The 16,593-nt window shown below is 41.1% G+C and overlaps 1 pseudogene; it reads left to right on the top strand.

The window, feature by feature from the left end:
- The first annotated feature begins 3,255 nt into the window (after window positions 1-3,255).
- LOC136171085 (EH domain-containing protein 1 pseudogene) lies at window positions 3,256-14,102 on the top strand (annotated as a pseudogene).
- Window positions 14,103-16,593: the final 2,491 nt, after the last annotated feature.

The raw sequence follows: 16,593 nt of genomic DNA on the forward strand, positions 1-16,593 counted from the left end.
TCAGCTCATCTGACCTGAAGCAGCAGTCTGGCTGACTCAGCTTTGTCTGTGGCTTGGCCTTTCTGGGTCAGTCTCTGTCAGAAATCTGGGAGGCCATGACAATACAGACTGAGTCATGAGTACAGACATTACCAGGCACCATCCCACAGTGATTTCAGGCTTTGGGAATGGGTGCCAGGGGTCCCAAACCACGGCATGACCTACTGAGGAGTGGGAGCCCTGAAACGGAGGTGGGCCTGGCTTGCTGTCCAGGTTCACTCAATACTTTGTCAGTTTCAGCTCTGATAGAACCGAGGAAACCTGTCATTCCCAGGCAAACGTGAACTTCTCATCACCCTCAGTTACTGTGTAGGTTTTCCATCGTGGAGGTCTATCGCCTTCATCGTGAATGTCTCTAAGGAGCAGGGCACTGGGGCAGAGGAGGTGCTCAATAAACATTTCCTGATTAAGGAATGAATGGATTAATTGCAAAAGGATGAACATCAGCCAGGAAAAAACAAACGCAAACAAGATTCAAGCTGCTGATTATAGTGGGAGTTTCCCTGAAGCCCCTGAAATAACTGGAGCTGAAGCTTTAACCTAAAAGCTTGCATCCCAGTGCTAATGACTAGATGGCGGTACCCAATTCCCTGGGAAGACAGAAGTGATAGTGAGTAAGCTGCCCACTTTTGTATCTATTGCATTTTAAGTAGGCAGTAGAGACGAGAGCAGGATGCTCCGAGGACCCAGTTAAACCTGCTTCTAGCTCTGAGCAGCCTCTATTACTCACTTCTTGCCTTGCTATTGATTTCATTTATTTCACTCCCAGATTTGTGGCAGTATAATTTTCACAGAGAGTTTACTATTTGGCAGTGGTCCTTATAACGGTAAAAGTCTCTCTTTCATCATTGGTCTTCCCAGAGTTCCAGCCTGGTAGTGGATCTGGCGATGGAGTAGCAGGGGAGGGGCTTGAGAGGGAGATGCGTGGGCCCATCTGTACAGCAGTTGCTTCATTTCAACCATTTGCCAGATGAACAAACATCCACTTGGCTCTCTTCTGTGCAAGGCACTGTCTTTGACTGTGGCTCCCTCCCTGAAAAATCCAAGTTTTGGGGGCCTAATTGGAAGGCTGAGCCCCTAGACCAGCTGTGGGAGAAGCTTGATGCCTTGAGCAAGGATCCTGGGGACAATTCGCAGCAGGAAACTGTCCAGTGAAGTTGGGCATCCAAGAGGGCTTGGCAGAGAATCTTGGTACCAGGAGACAGGAGAGAAACTGGGGAGGTGTTGTTTGTGTAAGTGAGCAGTTTCAGGATGGAGAGCTGAAAGCAGAACCTGGAGAAACTTCTGGATCTGAAAGATAAAATCTAGACAGAGCAGGCTTTTTAATTCCTGGACAGGGAAGGCCACTTTAGACCAGTGAAGATTGGCAATCGTGGGATCCAAGCTTGCGTCCTGCCTCAGACCCTTCAGCACGTTATTTAAAGTCACTGAGTCTAGTTTCCTTGTCTATAAAATGAGGCTGAGACTCAAGGTCTCCTGGCAGTTTGGGGTAGTTAAAAGAAATAATTTATGTATACTGTAAAGCACAGACTTGGTGATGGTTGTTTGTTACTGCTCATTCAAGAATCTCTTTCGATGATGCTGTAGTTGGGTGCATAGTGAAATATGGGCCTGAGGGCCTTGTAACATCTGCTTGTGCTGGTAGGAACTCTTCCTGCAGACCAGTACCCTGCTGGTGGGTAAGAAATACACAACAAAAGCTAAAACCTGTTAAGGTTGACAGCCAGAAGTACAGCTAAAGTGACATTCAATTTCAAAGGAGGGAGAGAACTTTTCTGGCTTAGGAAGTCTTCACAGAACAGTGGGGTCCATTGAAAGGTAATAAAGGGACCAGTGGTTTCCCAGTTGGCTGGCATGTGCGGCACTTTCAGATATTAAAGATGTCTGTCTCCGCCTGACAACTACTGATCCTGGGGGCCAGTATGTCATCACGTGCTGTGAAGTAGGGGTGGGGCAGTGCTCAGATGCCTTGCTCCAACACAGTTGGGAACCCAAGGAGAAGAGGGCAGAGGAACCCAGACGGAGGGCTCCAGTGGGAATTCGTAGGGCCTCCATGGCTGAGGACTAGCACTTTGGTTTGGATACACACAGCCAGAAGTTATAGAGAAGGTAGCGTAGTTAGGGTCACACATTGCTACTCAGAAAAGACTGTGAGCGATGGACCATTCACAGACTTTGAGCAGGAAGATAAGACACTAATTAGATCTCAACTTCAGAAAGTCTCACCTGAAGATGGAGAGCCTGTATCTAGAGGCTACAGAAACATTCCAGGTGAGGCATGCAGAAGGCATTGGTTAGTGGGCTCACTGTGGGATTCAAGGCAGGGTAAAAGCACCTTTCTGCAGAGGCAGTTTGAGGCTCTTACTTGGTCATTTCTGTGGCTCAGTTCTCTAGGCTGGGGACTGAGATGTATGCATCAATTGGCCTGCGTGTGCTGACTTAAGACACAGACACGTCTGATCTTGTAGTTCGGAAGCCTAGGAGTCTGAAATAGCTCCTGCCTGGCTAACATCTAGGTGTTGTGGGCTGCTTTCCTTCTGGGAAGCATCTGTAATCTGGCTTCTTCTCCTTGAGAGGATGACTGCATCCTCAAGCTAGCGATGGTGGGGTCAGTCCTTCTCATCCAGCACCACTTTAGCACTGACTCGGATTCCATCTCTCCCCTTCCCATTTCAGGGATCCTTGAGATTACACTGGTCCTGCCAGGAAAATAATGGGTCATATCTTCATTCTAAAGTCAGCTGATAGGCAATATTAACTCCATTTGTAACCTTACTTCTTCCTTGCAGGTAATGTCATAATGTTCACAGATTCCTGGGCCTTTCCTAGTGGCTCAGATGGTAAAGAATTTGTGTGTGATACAGGAGACCCAGTTTGATCCCTGGGTCAGGAAGATCCCCTGGAGAAGGGAATGACAACCACTTCAGTATTCTTGCCTGGAAAATCCCTTGAACAGAGGTGCCTGGTGGACTACAGTCCATGGGGTTGCAAAGAGTCAGACATGACTGAGTGACTGACACACTTCAGGCATTAGGACCTGGCCATCTTTGTCAGGGGGACATGATTCTGCCTCCTCAGTACTGGACTGGATGGAGCTGGATGGAGCAACAAGTGCTTACATTTCTGTGTTTATATGCATCTGCACACATACATGGTTTCACGTCGAGGAAGGTTACAACTGACAGTAGCAGAGAATATGCTGTGATGGAGAGAAAGATGGGAAATGCAGAAAGAAGTCTCTTGGAACAGGTGACATCTACTCCCAGTTCTGGTGGTGGAGGCAGGACCTTCTGCCTCAAGTCAGCACAGGAGCACAGCTTGGTGACCAGCCCTTTCTGGGTAAGATCTTTAGGAAAGCAACTTAGACTCTTTGCTCCTCCAGTTTTTCATTGCTAGGGAAAGATAATAATGCTTTATCTTGAATAATTGTTTTAAAGATTGAATGATGTAGCAATTTTTATAAAACATCTAGTGTCACTGCTGATTCTCCAAGCCTAGAACTTCTGCATAGAGAAATTCCTCAATATATTCTTGTTAAATGAAAGAATTCATAAAGATTTTTGTCCTGGTGCAGCAGGGCTATTATTTTGGGAATTCTTTTTAAATAGATTGTCATATCCTGCCTTTTAAAAATTTTTTTGGCCCTGGAGACTTAATGCCCATTAAAACAATGTTTCAGAGAGAAAGAAGACACATCTGTTCATCAATATAATTCCTGACCCAGGGATTGAACCTGAATCTCCTGCATTGGCAGGCAGATTCTTTACCACTGAGCCACCAGGAATGCCTATAAAGAAACAGTACACAGACATTAAGTTATTTTCCAATACACTCAAAGTTTAATAGATATTTTTATATTTTAATGTTAATGGTGAAACTCAGAATTTGATGTTTCCGATATGCAAAGGAACTACTCTGAGAAGGAGGTTCATGAGTGAAGTTTATTTTCTTCTTTGTGCTTCTCTGCTTTTACTAAATTCACCTATTTAGTGTTGGCACAGGCTCTGGAATGAAGAAAACACTATGCAAGTTAAGTGTACATGAATATTGGCCAACATCCCCCTATTAAAGAAACATTATTGTAAATGAAAGTTATTGCTTTAAAGAATGTGGCCATGAGAGCTGCAACGATCAGAGAATGAGAAAATAACTGAAAGGACCTAGCAAACCATGGCTGCATAATACAATCAAATGCCAGTGCTGGGAAATAAGAGCTCCAAGCCCTGTTCTTGTCACCTGAAAAGCCCTGTGAGCTGCAGCCCTGGCCTGGCAGGATGGAGGAAACTGACAATAAGGTGGATGTCAGGGTACTAGGGAAAGATGGCCTCACCAGAGGTCGTGATGCTTCCACTTCAAACACAGCAGAGGTGCTCTGTGTATAGCTGGTACAGAGGATAATGAAAATGGAAATACTTAGGAACATTACCTTGTTTAGCTTCCCTCTCTTTTATCTTGTGGGCCATGGGCACTTGGGGACACAGAAATAGATGTAGACACAGACATAGATGTACAGGAGACGCTGATGTAGATACAGAGCTGGGGGTGGAGATGGGGAAGGAAATGTAGACTTCGATGTTGATGTGGATGTAGGTGTGGAAACAGACACATATGTAGGTGTGGATACTGAGGCAGATGTGCTGTAAGTAGGTACAGAGATTGATACCTCATGATCTGCTTGTACATGCCTGTCCAGTCCACTCTCCCTCCTCATCGTCTATGTCTGTATATTTTTTTTTTTCTGATTTGTACATACATTTACACTTCTTCATGTTGCCTTGCCTTTTCTCACACTGTTTCCTTCACCTGGAGAGCTCTTCTCTCCCTCTCCAGGCAACTTCTTCAAGAGATAGCCCAGAGGGAGACTTCAGAAAACCTTGCATATACGCTTACTGCAGATGGGTTGGTGTTCTGTACCTTCTACTGATCCCTGCATTTTGCTTTGTCTTGATATTTATTACACAGTGGGGATTAGTGCCTTTCTGCTTAGGATTAGAATTGGTGGGAGGCGGGTGAGCATAATAAAATGGTTTTCAAATTGGGTCCAGATTTCTCCAGGAGATTGCTAGCTGACACCTGATCACAGCCAGGAGCGTTTAGTGCCCACATATGGGTTTGTGCTCATAACTGCGTTGGTGCCAAGGAATGTTTCTTTCACTGTCACTGGCTAATGGGAAAGTACTAGGGTGAATTAACTTATAAGAGATGTGCTTTCATCTAGAGCAGGCCAGATGGCACCGCGGCACACTCACTAATCAAGTTTCACAGTCGTTCCAATACAGGGAAGTGAGGGGAGGTGTGAATCATTGCAGACACAGGGCAGTAGACACAGCAATGCAATTCAAGACGGCATTCTCTGCCGCTTCCAAGTACGATTCAACTCAAATTACACTGGTTTTGTGTTTGGTATGCTATTTGTAGGTGTTTTCCATATCACATTTGCATGAGAGCGAAAGGAATTTATACTTGGCCTTAATATCTTATGAGAAGGCTATGTGAGCCCTTCCCCTCCCCATAAAAGAATTTTGAGAAACACAACCCAAATGCCTCCTTTTCTAACTGCTGTACAGGTGACCTTGGGAAAATTTCTTAAACTTTTTAAACCTTAGTGTTCTTCTTGGAAAACAGGGGTAATATTGGTTCCTACTTTTAGTATAGTTCTATATAGTATATAGTATATATAAAGTATAGTATAGTTTTATAGAATAGTTTTAAAAATAAAATTAAATGAGATAGCTGGTGATAATTAAATGATAAAAAAATAAATGACAAAACTAAAAAATGTTTAGTGCTGTGAGTTATATGGTTATAAACTAAAAGCATATTATTATTAATATTACTAGGCAAAGTGAAAGCAAGTGAGTGATATGTATTAGGCAACTCTGTCCCTGAAGAAATTCGTATGCTTAGAATATATCTACAGTGTAAAACTGTTCATTAAAATAAATTATTTTTCCCTGGAGTTTTGCAAAACCAGGCTTCTTGCAGAAAGGTTTAGTGCTTCAGTCCTGAAAGAATCAGAATATGTGTTGATGGCTCTGTCTTTCAACTATCAGCCTTTTAATGGAGCTACCAGCCCTGCCTGGAATAGGTGGCCCATGACTCCTGGAACTCCCAGTGGATTCCAGAATAGCCTTTGCTGTCAGGCAGACCAGAGTGCTTCTGCTTTAGAAAGTGATTCTTTCGTTTTATTTTTTATGGCTTTGTATTTTTTATTTAATTTTCAAAATTTCATATTGAAATATAGTTGATTTACAATGCTGTGTTAATTTCAGGTGTACAACCAGATGAGCGAGTTATATTATATATATATATTATATATATATATATAATATATATATATACTGGGGTGCCTATATATATTTATATAAATATATAGCTATTTAATATATAGATATATGAGTTATTTATATAGCTCAGCTGGTATAATATATATATAATACATATTATATATATATAGTATAAATATATGAGCTATTTATATAGCTCAGCGGGTAAAGAATCTACTTTCAAATCAGGAGATCCTGGTTTGATTTCTGGGTCAGGAAGATCACCTGGAGAAGGGATAGGCTACCCACTCCCCCAGTATTCTTGGGCTTCACTGGTGGCTCAGCTGGTAAAGAATATGCCTGCAATGCTGGAGACCTGGGTTCAATCCCTGGGTTGGGAAGATCCCCTGGAGAAGGGAAAGGCTACCCATTCCAGTATTCTGACCTGGAGAATTCCATGGACAGTATAGTTCATGGGGTCGCAAAGAGTCGGACATGACTGAGTGACTTTCACTTTCGCGTCCCAGGTGGTACTACTGATAAAGAATATACCTGCCTGCCAACGAAGGAAACATAAGAGATGCTGGTTAGATCTCTGGGTCAGAAAGATCCCCTGGAGTGGGAAATGGCAACCCACTCCAGTATTCTTGCCTGGAGAATTCCATGGACAGAGGAGCCTGGTGGGTTACAGTCCATTGGGTTGTAGAGTCAGACATGACTGAAGTGACTGAGCACACATGCATATATATATATGCGTGTATATATATACATATATATATATGTATATATGTGTGTATATATACATATATATATATATTCTTTTTCATATTCTTTTCCCTTATTGGTTATTGCAAAACATTTAATACAGTTTTCTGTGCTATACAGTAGGTCCTTGTGGTTTATTTTATGTATGTGTATATTATTTTAGTATGCAAATATGTTAATCCAAACTCCTAATTTGTACCTCCCCCAGTTTCACCTTTGGTAACCATAAATTTATTTCCTCTCTATGTGAGTCTGTTTCTGTTTTGTAGATTAGTACATTTGTATCATTTTTTAATAAAGATTCCACACATAAGTGATATCATATGATGTTTTTGTATGACATTTCACTTAGCATGACGATCTTTCCATCCATGTTGTTGCAAATGGCTTAGAAATTTAGAGATGCACCCAGTGCATCTCTAAATCCTGACCTGACTTACACCCATCCCTACCCTCCTTCTTTTTGTTGACTCAGGGGTTTTTGATTGTAGGGACACTTGTATTACCCCCCAACGTCCATCCCCTGGGACTGCAGCTCCTACATACAGAGGGCCCTCCTCCAGAGACGTTTTTCCAACTTCATCCTGGTTTAGTGGACAGATCCAGGAGAGGAACATGTTCCCACAGGACTCTTTGTTATGTTCTCAAGCTTGGATTCCCTCCACCATGTCCTCTTGTTGCCTGAATGACACCTGGAGGGTTCAGACTTGAAGGTACTGCTAGATCTACCAACTGCATGTTTCTGAAGGCCATCATTAGACTCCAATCAGACATCTAAAATATATCCTCATTCCAAAAGGCATGTCTTGGGCCAGGCTCTAATTTCCCATCTCTTCAGCTGCCTGAAGTTGCCTTTAGTGTGACAATGACTTGCCCTAAAGTTGTAAAAGAGTAAGCTTCCTTGCAGATGAGGACAGCGTGGGGACTCACACATGGTTAGGGGCCTGGAAGAGGTTGCATTCTTTAAGCAGGAGATGCGAAGGCAGGTCTCTGTGACAGGCTCATTACCAGCATGGATGATTGACAGAAAGGAGATACAGACTTGAACAGATACCTTAAAAAATGAAAATGTGTATGTAGTAAACCCATGCACAGGTGTGTAACAGCATGATCAAAGAGAGAGATGAAAGCAAAGACCTGGTGAGGTTGTATTGCACACTCATTCTATAGGCACAGAAGAGTGAATTCTGGAGATGTGCAACCACAGGGCTCTTATCTACTCTGCTGGATGGGATCTTGGTGCAATGTCTCTGGGAAACAGGTAGGCTTGAACTCCTAAAGTAAAATATTTGCATTGCTTGTGACCTTTGCAATTTTACCTGTTGAAACATACCTGAGAGGAATATTCACAGAAGAAAGCCATAATGTTCATAGCATCCTGGCCCATGATGGCAAAACTTGGATCACTCTGGGGGACCTTAGCTGGAGAATGGACTGGTCAGTTTTGTCTATTCCCAAGTGGAAAAACTTCTGCCATTCTAACAAGCAAATGCCGGAAACATGTGAAACTAAGGAGGAATCCCACAACATCAGATTAACTGAAAAATTTCCCCAAATTATATATGGCTTGATAACAGATATACAAAATTTGAAATAATATAAGTTAATATTATTTGTGCATACATATGCATGCATACTCAAGCTTTGAGTTATGTCTCTTTGTGACTCTAAAGACTATAGCCTGCCAGACTTCCTTGTCTGTGGATCCAGGCAAGAACACTAGCGTGGGTTGCCATTTCTTACCCCAGGGGATCTTTCTGACCCAGGGATTGAACCCACATCTCTTGCATTTCCTGCGTTGCAGGTGGATTATTTATCACTGTGTACCTTTACCAATGTCCACACTGGACCTCCCAATGGCACACTGGTAAATATATATATAAATATATATGTACATATATATTACATATAATATGTATCACATTTATATAATATTATATACAATATTATACTATTTATATCTTAAATATTATATTTATATATGCTTATATATTTTATATATTTATATATCTATATAATATAGCATATTATATTATTACATATTATATAATATATATGTATAATATATGTACATAACATATATAAATATATAAATACATATACATACATATATTATGAATATTATATTTATTTATATATTTATATTCATCTATTTTATATTTATATTTTATATATTTTATATATTTATATATCTATTCATATATATTTATATAATCTGTATATTTATATATTTATGTAATCTGTATATTTTTATATTTATATTATATTTATATTGATCTATAATGTATTATATATTATATATATGGTATATGATATACTATATATATTATATTTATATATCTATATTTACATATATACATTTACATATTATATGTATATTATGTTTTTATATAATATATAATTAAAATATATAATATAATTATAAAATTAATTTATAATATAGAATATAAATTATAAACATAATTATAATTGTAATTATAAGTATGATTGTAATATATATATAACTGTAATTATAATATATAATTATATATATTTATTATGTATAATATATTATATATGTTTATATATTATTATATATATGAAATATATTTATATGATATAAATATATATAAGATGTATAATATATTTATATATTAAAATATATATTAAATATAAAATATTTGTATTATATAAATATATATTTCACATATATAAGATAAATATAAAATATATAAAAATATATTTTATAAATATATTTTATATGTAAATATATATATGATATATTTATAACATATATATATTTATATATTATATTAATTTAATTAATTATAATATATATAAGTATAATATGTGTATTTACCACTGTGCCATCAGGAAGTTATATATGTGTTATGTGCACACTGGTACACATAAATATAAGTATATAAATATTTATATATATATTTAATATAATTTATATTATATATAATATATTGATATATTTTTATATTTATATGTATATTTACCACTGTGCTATTGGGAAGTCCAGTGTATGCAGAAATATAAGTATATAAATATTTATACATATAGAATATATATAATAATTATATGTATTATATAAGAATATAATATTATAATCTTATATAACATACATAATTATATAGTAATATATAATATATAATTTGATTACATATTATATATTATGTATATCATATAATATAATAATACATAACATAAATATTTTATATTATATATTATATAATTATAATATATATTATATTTATATATATTCATATTTATATGTATATTTACCACTGTGCCATTGGGAAGTCCAGTGTACACATAAATATAAGTATATAATATTTTTATATGTATATAATATATATGTAATATATATTATATAGTCTATAATATTCATACTATATATTAGCTATATATAAATATATATAAACAAATATATATATATATACACACACACACACATACACAGATGTTCCTTAACTTACAAGTGCATATCTGATAAATCCATCATAAATCACAAATATTATAAGTTGAAATACCTTTAATATGCCTACCCTGCCAAACATCTAAGCTTAGCCTAACCTGGTCTTGGACAAAATAAATATCACTGATACTCCAGGGATCCTGTCTGGAGAGGAGTGGAGCATCAGCAGATGTTATGACTTTATGGCCATCCTAGAGTGGTTTGCTGAGTGGGTGGACCCTGTCTTCCTGCTCTTTGATCTCCACAAGTTTGACATCTCCAAAGGGTTCTCTGAAGTCATCAAGGCCCTCAAGAATCACCAGGACAAGACCCGCGTGGTGCTGAACGAGGCTGACCAGATCAAGATCTCACGAGCTGTTGGGTTCATGGGGGCCTCATGTGGTCTCTGGGGAAGATCATCAACACCCGCCTAGGTGGTCAGGGTGTTCCTTGGCTCCATCTGGTCCCACCCGCTTCTCATCCCAGACAACCACAAACTCTTCAGGGCCGAGGAACAGGACCTCTTCAAAGACATCCAGTGTCTGCCTCCAAACGCTGCTGTCAGGAAACTCACTGACTTGATCAAGAGGCCATGGCTCGCCGCGGTCCATGCCTACCTCATCAGCATCCTCAAGAGGGAGATGCCCAATGTCTTTGATAAGGAGAACAAGAAGAAACAGCTGATGAACAACTTGAGCAAGATTTGCCAAAAGACTGAATAAAAGCATCAGATTTCTCCCCTGCCCATGACGTCGTAGCCTCCACAAGATGCAGGAACTCCTGCAGACCCAGAGCTTCAGCAAGTTCTAGGCCCTGAAGCCCAAGCTTCTGGACACAGTGGAGGACATGATGGCCAATGACAGCACCTGGCTGATGGCGACGGTGCACCAGGAGGGGTCCCTGATGCCGGCCCAGGCTGTGAAGGGTGGAACCTTCCCCAGCACCATGAACAGGCCCTTTGGGGTCAGCTATGGCGACAGGGCCTGCTAGGGCATCGGCAATGTCGAATGGGTGGTGAGCAAGGACAAGCCCACCTACGAGGAAATCTTCCACACGCTGTACCCAGTCAGTGCTAAGAAGGAGATGGTGAGGTCCCAGCTGCCCCACACAGTGCTGGGGAAGATCTGGAAGCCAGCCAACACGGACCAGGATGGGCCGCTGCGTGGCGAGGAGTTTACCCTGGACAACCACCTCATCAAAGCCAAGCTGGTGGGCCGCGAACTGTCCCCGCACCTGATCCTGCCCCCTAAGTGGAGGTGCGAGTGAGCACCCTGCCGGCTGCGTCTGCCACCTCAGTGCCCTCCAGGCAGAGGCTGGGAAGGGGAGTCTGCAGTTCCCAAGACCAGAAGGACTGAGTGCTGTTTCCTCAGCTCGCAGACCACCATCTTTCTGTTAAGGCTACTCCTGGTGAGGCGGGGGTGATACTTGTATGCGAATGATGGAGTTTTGTGCATGAGAACTATAGATATTTTTAATATGCAGTGTTAAAAATATGCTCAGAGTACTTACAGTAGCCTGCAGTTAGGCAAAATCATCTAACACAAGCCTGCTTTTACAATGAAGTGTTTATTGAACACTGTACTGGAAGAGGAAATAGCATGGTGATCTGGGTCCAGTGTGGTTCTGACTGTGTGGTTTGTTGACTTTGTGATTGTGGAGCTGATGGGCACTGTGGCTGTAGCCTCTGCCAGCAGTAGGGGAGGGGATCATAGCACCACATAGAGCCAGCCCAGGAAAAGATCACAATTCAAAACTTGAAGCATGGTTTGTGTTGAATACATATTGCTTTTACACATCACAAAGTCAGAAGAATTTAAGTCAAGCCATTGTAAGTCAGGGACCATCTGTATATATATCCATACAAGTATTCATTTGTAGAAATACATAAGAATGGTATACAAGGTATAAAAAGGAAGATGCCAAAGGGAAAGACAGAAATGGAGTAAGAAGGATGGTTACTTTGTGTAGAAAGATAAAGGGAAGTGGGAGTAGCTGTGATAAGATGTTATATGTTCCCTTGAATAGAAGACTGTTGTATGACAATTGTATAAATCTTTGGATGTTGAATTGGTTCATAGTGCCTTTAAGGTTTACTATATCCTTCTACTTTTCTGTATAGACATCCTATTAATTTTTGAGATTTTGACATTGAACTTCAACTAAAATCTTAATTTATATACTAAAAAATAATTGTAATATATAGTGGATGGCACTAGTGGTAAAGAACCTGCCTGCCAGTGCAAGAGATGTAAGAGATGTGAGTTTCATCCCTAGGTCAGGAAGATTCCCTGGAGCAGGAAATGGCAACCCACTCAAGTGTTCTTGCCTAGAGAATCCCATGGACAGAGGAGTCTGGTGGACTATGGTCCATAGGGTTGCAGAGAGTCAGACACCACTGAAGTGACTTCACACACACACTCATAGTGAAACTGTATGTAAGTTTGTTCTGTACTTTCTAAGTCTCCTGTAAATGTATTATCATACTTTGATAATTTAAAAAATAAAAATTAAAGAGGTAAAAAAAGATGTCATTGGTTTCCATCAAGATGTCAAGGTCCTGACCTTTGGGGTAGTTGATACACTGGTGCTTCATGCACGAAATTACTAACTAGGTGGTCAGTGTCATTGAACTAAGGATTATGTTTAATCCTCTTATGGGCTTTTGTGCCATAAAGAAAAACCAACAATAAACTAAAAATAAAAAAAAGAACAGTGAACAAACAAAAGCCAAAGTTAATTCTTGTTGCTGAGAAGATGATATTGGATGATATATGTAAACTGTGTTCATAGTGTGAGGTGCCCCAGTTTCAGCTCCTGGAGTCGGAATCTTGTTTCTGAAGACTGTCTGGAGGTTAACAGAGCTCTGATGGGCAGACCAAGCACAGTCAAGGGGGCCAAGGACCAGTAAGGGCATCTGGCTTCGAGGAGGAGGGCATGGGCTTGGGGACAGGACTGTTTCAAGGGACTGAAGGAAATGGGTCTGTAGGGGGCAGCCCAGGACCCAGCAGTGGGTCTAGGCAGTTGTTAAGGAGTGCCGAGGGCAAGAGCAGTGGTCAGGCTACACGTGGACTCATGAGAAACAAGGGAAGGTTGGAGGTCCACTCATGCTGGTGAGGGGAAGTGGGGGACAGATGGGGTGTGAGAGGGTGTGAGCAGGGAACAGGAGCCTGTCTGGAGGTGGACGCACTGCCTGAGTCTAACGCCTGTTCTGTGAGTTACCTATGAGACCTGCACTGAATTAACCTACCTCTGTGTTCTGCCGTTTGCTTCCTGCAAGACATATAACATAAAGTAGCATAAGTATATAATATATAATTGGACTTCCCTGGTGGCTCAGATTGGTAAAGAATCCACCTGCAATGTGGGATATTTGGGTTTGATCCCTGGTTTGGGAAGATTCCCTGGAGGAGGGCATGGCAACCCACTCTAGTATTCTTGCCTGGAGAATCCCATGGACAGAGGAGCCTGGCAGGCTGCACAGCACGTAATATATGATTATCCACAGGGAGTCAGACCTTCCTTCTCACTCCCTCAGTCCCTGGTTCCACAGAACGGTGGGACCGTTTTGTGTGGGGTTCTCACAACAGTGAGATGACCTGCGTCTATGCCGATCTCCTAGACTTCTCCATGTAGAAATGGGAACAGGGAAAGTCAGCCCTTTGTGGGGTTGGTCTCTTAAACCATTGCCATGACTGGAGGCTTCGTTACTAGTTCCATCTGCTTTGTTTGGCTGCGCTGACACTAGACAGCCCAGTTGCCTCTGCAGGAGTCTGACTCCTGACCTGTGTGGGTCAAACACAGATGCACAGGGGCTGGTCCCCGGCAGACTCTGCAGGATGTGACATGGAGGTCATGGGTCATGCTCTGTGTCTCTTATCTATGGGTGACTCATGGACTGTTGAGCTGCAGTCATGTTTGAACTTCCTGCAACTACTCACACTTAATACACTGTGATCCTTAATATGCCGTGAATATAGCTGAAATGAAAATTGTGTTATTGAAGGGATGAGTATTTTTTAAATTAATTCAGATTAAATTATGCATTTGTACAAGCCATGATTGTACACAAGGACTGCCTTTCACTGTAATTTGTTGCGTGTTATTATCCAGCACATGGAAGATAATCAGTGCAGCCCAGCCCCCCACTCCCCAGGCCCAGGGCACTCCCTGCCCTTTCCACAGTGAGGCTTCACGTGGGCTGCTTGCTGGGGGGACAGTGTGGCTGTCCTCGATGCAGGGCAGAGCTCCAGACATCTTCTCACAGTCATCTCTGCTCCTAGTATCTCTCCACTCTCATGTCCAGGCATCAGTTTTAACTAGTTTAGTCCAGCTCCAGACTTTTGACTCTCAGATGCGGATCTCCACAGGTATGATACGATCCCAGCAACCCCCGACCAAACACCCGGGTGAATGGACACCTTGGTGAATAGCTGTTCTCTCAACTCACCACTGTCTCCTTTCATCTTCCTTCTCCCTACTGAAGTTTCAAGCATGGTTCTATTGATAAAGTGAACTGAGTAATTGTTCGGTTTACTCATGCTTTCATTTCCAAATATTTATTAAGGGCACAATATGTCTCTTCCATGTGCTAAAACAGACTGTGGGAAGTCTCTTTGTCTTCCCCTGAATGCTGTGAGCTGGGAGCTACAGGCAGAGACCCCAGCACTGCAGACCCCCTGACCCACATCTTCCTCCAGGGACCCACATCCTTCCGTTCCTCCGGGAGGTCCATTTAGGATTCGTAAGACATATTGTGTTTAAGGTGAGCAGAACTGATCAAAAACCTTGGCTTTGAAGGAGGTATTTTAAAATTGCTACTGAAATCATCACTGCTGTTTCACTCTGAAAAGCACTTGAGGCATTTTCCTTCTGTTTCTCTTGATCCTTCTGGGCCTCTGTGTTCCCTGTGGATCAATCTCCGAGGCTAGGGAGGTACAAATTATTTGCTCCAATTAAGACAGAGTGTGGGCTGTGGAGGGGTCCCGAGAGCTTTTTAAAGGGCTCATTTTGGGAGCTGCTTGGTGCAGGCTGTCCAGCATCTAGGGGCATCTGTCTCCAGAGGAGGCCCAGGAGGAGCCACCCTCTGGGAGTGGGTGGATCCCATGGTGATGTTGAAGGATCGGGGAAATAAGCCTGCAAATCCTCTGATTGTGACCACCACACAAGTCACTTCAGAAGCCAAATCGAGTCAGTATGTGTCTCCTAGGAGTTTCCTGAAGGTGGACCATGAGGGCTGCCCAGGAACCTACCCAGGACCCTGACCTGGGATGTGGCCAGTGAGCAGAGGACCCTGGAGCCCACTGTTTGGGAAAGAGACAGACTCCTACAGATTCCTAGTGCCTTGGAATATTCTCCCTACACATTCAAGCTATTCAACAAAGAAGAACACTGTCCAGAAAAAACGCAGCATTGGGAGAAGAGGGAGAGGGCACAGGCTCTTCGATGTGTCAGATATGTCTTTGACATTTCAGAACAGAAGGAAAGCAAAGAAAACATTCATCTTAGTGTCTCCATTTTATAGGCGAGAAAATTGTGGGCAGAAAGATGATGTGTGTCTAAGAACCAGCACAGGGCCTGAAATGGCTTCAGATGAAGTTTTTCACAGACATTTTTCATCACAGATGTTTATTTGCTGATGGTGTCCTATAGAGGCGAATTATCTTGGAGGCAAAATTAAAATCTGATGCCTGAAACCTGGGGAGTCCTGTGCTGCATACACAGGCTTCTTTTCTGCCAGTAGATGTGCTCTGATCTTACAGAAAAGATCAGATAGGAATGATTACATGTGATTTCATAAACTTACCAGAGAATTTCCTCCAAAATCTCCCATTTGGAAAAACTCTCAGGAAAAGTCCCAGGGCTCAAACATGCAACTGAATCCTGGTTCTATGTTTACTGGTTGACCACTAAGACAAATGCCTTCACTCTCTTGCTCTTGATTTTCCTTTTCTCTCTTTAGAAAATGAACATAAAACAGCTAATTCTATGATTGTTTGGATGAAAATTAATTTTTAAAAAGCATTTTTAAAAAGGGGATTCAATATCGAAAGGGTAAGTCTTTCCAACAAATGATGCCAAAAC

The sequence above is a fragment of the Muntiacus reevesi genome, chromosome 6, assembly GCF_963930625.1.
Source record: "Muntiacus reevesi chromosome 6, mMunRee1.1, whole genome shotgun sequence".
In the NCBI taxonomy this organism is placed as follows: Eukaryota; Metazoa; Chordata; class Mammalia; order Artiodactyla; family Cervidae; genus Muntiacus; species Muntiacus reevesi.